Source organism: Arachis hypogaea, chromosome 8 (assembly GCF_003086295.3).
Source record: "Arachis hypogaea cultivar Tifrunner chromosome 8, arahy.Tifrunner.gnm2.J5K5, whole genome shotgun sequence".
In the NCBI taxonomy this organism is placed as follows: domain Eukaryota; kingdom Viridiplantae; phylum Streptophyta; class Magnoliopsida; order Fabales; family Fabaceae; genus Arachis; species Arachis hypogaea.
Genome location: NC_092043.1, coordinates 26,311,432 through 26,316,447, shown reverse-complemented (window position 1 = coordinate 26,316,447; position 5,016 = coordinate 26,311,432).

The following is a 5,016-nucleotide window of genomic DNA, read 5'->3' as shown; positions in this document are numbered from 1 at the left end:
TAGATATTCGTTAAAATGAGCAATTCTTAAATTTAAACGAAATTAGTGTTCTTTTTTTAAAATCAGCTCAAAAGAACATTATTTATCTTTTTTTAAAATTAGTTTCAATTTTTACGTAATAACTGTATTAATTGAAACAACTTTTTTAATTATGAATATCAATAAGAGTCGATTTCTAATTGTGCTGGAAAGTGAATTTCTAAATAATTGTTTAGTAATATATATAGAAAGAGAGAAATTTTGATGGTAGTGTTAAGAAAAAAATTACTTAATTTTTTTAAAATATAAAACCTAAAATAATAAAATTTTAAATAATATATTATTATTTAAATTTTTATTTTAGTGTTTTAATTTATATATTAGATATTTTAAAGACTAATTGTATTTTACAATAACAAAATATTAGGGTTGTCAAATGGGCTAGCCCGGCCCATTTAGGTTCGGCCCGTTAAGCCCGTGGGTTAACGGGCTGGCCCGTTTCAGCCCGCTTTATTCGCGGGTCAGAATTTTTTAGCCCGGACCATTTATGGTCAGTCTGATAGGTTAAACGGGCCAGCCCATTTATCATTTTATTTTATTTTTTGAAAAATATTTTGAGAAAAAATATCACTTTTAGGTCAAAAACCATTAAAAAATATTTTTTTTAGTTGATGGGTCGGATTTTTGGATTGGATCGGGAAAAATATTAACTAAAGTGTAACTTTTTTTAAAAAAAATTAAACAGACCACCCGTTTAGCCCGTGGGTTAGCCCGTTTAACCTGTAATTTTTTTCGGGTTAATCGGACTCAACCCGTTTAGCCCGAAATTTAAACGGACTTAATTTTAGAAGCAAAATCCATCTATTTAAACGGATAAACGGGCTGGCCAATAGATTTAGCCCATTTTAATAGCCCTACAAAATATAATCGTAATTATAATTATGCTATTTTTTTTGGTAATTTTATAATCATGCTATATGTACATAAAAAATAATTATCCGTATAAAATATATATTAAAATATAAAATACATATTGAAAATAAATTAAACAATACATATATAAATATATAATAATTAATAAATAATTTAATATTTAATTTTTTATATACGTATACTATTTTTATTATAAAAATTATTATCATTTTATATAAACTGGTCTCACTGCCATCTGCTCATGTGGATGACATTCGTGCATATCTTCTAATGAAAGGAGTGGAGGCAGTTGCCGTTCATGGAGGCAAGGATCGAGAAGAACCCATAACAAAAAGAAAGAAGAAAACCCTCCCAAAAGAAAAGTCAAAAGAATAAAGAAAGAACAAAGTCTCACTGGTGAGATTAATACAATGAAAAAAGGAAGTTCAAAAAAGAAAAAGAAAAGAATAGATTCTAAACTAGGAGTGACAAACGGGCTTAAATTTGTCGGATTGAAAAAATTGAGACCGTTAAATAGTAAAAATTTGTCTAATTCATACCACTTCTCCGTCAAGCTTAATATTTTTTTTATAAGGGATATTTTTGTAATTTTTGTTTGTCAAAATCTAATTTTCTCCATTCAACTTACAAAAAAATAAATATGAAAATTGAATGTTTTAGATTATGTTTATTTTATTTTAGAGACAATATTTATAATTATGTTCTGGATTATGTTTATTTTGTTTTGGATAAAAACTTAGTTTATAATTATATTTATTAGATATTTATAATTACAAAGACTTTAATATTTGTGAATATAAAAATTATAATTTTTTTATGCCTTTAAAAATTATAATAATTAAAAGTAAAAAAAAATAAAAGAAATTTTTTATGCCTTTATATATATTATTTAATAGTTAAAAAAATATTTAGCATCTTTAGCCCACCAGCCCGCCAAAGAGTGAGCTTCTGGCAGGCGAGGCGGGCTTTCTCACTCACTACTCCTACCTGAAACAAAGAGAAAGCCATATCCAAGTCACGAAGTAAAAAAAATAAAAAAAACTAAGAAATTAAGCATTGAAGTATTAAGAACATCAGAAACTAGGAGGATAACAGGATACAATAATTTTTAATTTTATCAAAGAAAGGTAGTATACTTAAATGAAATTGAAGAGATATATATTTGAAGAATAGGGTGTTGTTTGGTATTGTTCATACCTAGTCCAATGCCAAGACCCAAATCCAAATAATATAAAAAAATCTAATCCATAAAATTGGTCTTCCTCCACAACCGACCTCCTCGCAGGAGGTCGAGATCGACACAGCTCCATCATAAGAAAGTCGGATAAGGGAGTTAGCTGGCAGATAACGCTCATTTAAATAAGTAACTGCCTCTAAAATCTCCCACCCAACTTCTATGAGTCAAACCTCAACTTTCGCAAGATAAAGGGATGATTATTCTCTTTAAAAGGTGGAATTATTCCAACGGTGATTGTGGGTTCACCCTATAAATACTGATATCCTTCAAGTATCCTTTTCATATTCTCTAAACTTGCTTAGATCCTTACTGACTTAGACATTAAAGTGTCTTTGTAGGTACCATCACATTCATTCACACGCACACAAGTCAGATGGAGGCTCTCAGACGCGAATTCGGTCAGAGGTCCCCTCCTTCAAGTAATTAGGCCGGTTACCCATCGTAACAGGTATTAATAAAAAAGATGTCATTAGAGAGTGTTAAGAAGAGATAATACATCTGATGTAAATAGCTTTGAGTTTTGAGGAAAGGTGAAGCATAAATTTTGGTTTGGTACTTATCATTGAAAGTCTATGAATTTTTTAGAAAGCGAACGTCTAACTATGTTAGTGTCTAAGAGTAAATATTTAATTGATATTTTTTTTGAGGTTTTTTTGTAATCTTTAAGATTTGAATTTTCTGTTGTTGGTGTAAGGTTCTTTGTATTTGACTTTGACTTTTTTTGATTGACTAGTTATCTTTAATGGCAATTTTCAAGAGAATTTTAATTAATTAAAGATCAGTTTTTGTACGTTTCTTCCTATTTTGGATCGAGATTGTAATTCAATAATTAAAAAAAAAAATAATACTTAAAATTATATCCATAAAAAATTACTACAATTAACTTTTATTATATTCATTTATAATGTTATATTAAATTTTATTAAAAATAATGCATGGTTATTTTAAAATATCATCTTTGACTTTTTAAATTTTTATTAGAAAAAATAGTTTAAGTAAGACTAAATATTAATTATACTGTGGTCTATACATATTTTTTTCATTAACACAATTAAATATTTTCCTTTCAATTTATCCAAAAATAATTAATAAAATTGACAAATATAAATTAAAACTACAAAAAAATACATATATATTAAAGTATATTTTTTATCTCGAAGTTTGACAAAAATTTTAAAAATATCTATAAGTTTTATTTTGTTTTAATTTTGTCCCAAAAAATTTTTGATTTGCATCAAATATACTTCTGACGGCTCATTTTTCAAAAAATTTAAGACCGATTCAACAATAATTTTATAATAACAATCCCTTAATACAAGTAAATCAAACATAATTTTCATGTATTATTAGATTGATCTTAAATTTTTTGAAAATTTAGCCATCGAAAATATATTTAATACAAATCGAAAACTTTTAGAATAAAATTAAAACAAAATAAAACTTAGAGATATTTTTAAAATTTTTATCAAACTTTAAAGACAAAAAATATATTTTACTCTTTTAATAAATATCTTGCGATGTTTTCTACTTTGATTGTATTTTATTGCCAGCGTGTGTCTCCTCCCCTTAATAAGATATAAATCTGTTCATTTGTTAGCTATAAACACAATTCTATTAGCCAATTTAACGTTGCAGATTTAATAACGTTGAAAAGTTTGCTTTCATGCTTTGTGTGCTTTGAAGTTTTCCTGTGTGTATAGTTGGTTTAATTTGTACCCAATTGTATGTCTAGTTAATTGTTTAAATGTGTATGTTTAGTTTAATCTTTTGTGCATTAAAAGTTTAATTTTGTCTATATATATATATTATATAACTAGTATTTTTATCCGTAATAACATTACAAAAATATAAATTTTTTAAAATTATGTCGATTTTATCATGACATTATAGATTATATTACAAAAAATTTATAGAATCAAATTACTTTTACAAAAAAATTATAAGAGACAAAAGTTTCTATCGGTTGAAAAGATTGAGAAGACCTGAATCTTCGTAGATAAAAAAATTAAATAATAAAATTTTTAGTTATTATTTCTATGTAAAAGAGTTTAATTCTAAAGTAATAATTAATTTTAATATTTATTATCTAAAATTTAAAAGAATTTGATGTATATACTTTTATATTTGATTAAGTATTAAGTCTATTGCATGAATAGAAATAATTAATTTTTATATTTGTTATTTAAAAATAATATTTTTTCTCTTTATGTATATAAAAATATAATTAGATATTAACATAAAAAATTTTATATTAATAATTATAAAATTAACTCAAATTTTTTTTAAATAAAGTAATTCTTCGCATACAAGTGATTAAGGCTTGTAAGCCTTACAAGTTTAATTAAAACTAACGCTCAAAACACGCTTCCAACCATTGTTCTTCCTCTTCGTCTTCTCCTTCTTCTTTTCTTTCGTTTCTTGCCTTCTCTTTCTCCTTCTTCTTCTGCTTCTTGCTGCACGTTCTTCTTTCTCTTACTCTTCTTCTCCTTTTCTTTCGTTTCTGCACGTTCTTCTTCATCGTCTTCCTCTTCTTCTTCATTTACGTTCTTTTCTCTCTGTTTTATCTTTTTTTTTTCGATTTTTCATGGTGAAATCGTTTTTGAAGAAGTAGAAGATGAGGAGGAGAAAGAGAAAGAGTTCTGAATTATGCATAAGATGTATTTTAACGAATTTTGGGTGTATTTCTTTAAATTCTTTGGATGTATTTTCTGTAATCCTTTGGGTGTATTTTTTATAATCATTTGGGTGAATTCCTGTAACTATTTGGGTGTTCTGTAATCATTTTGGATGTACTTCTGTAATCGTTTGGGTGTATTTTTGAAGTTCCATTATCTTCAAAAGGATTACAGAAATACACCCAAAGGATT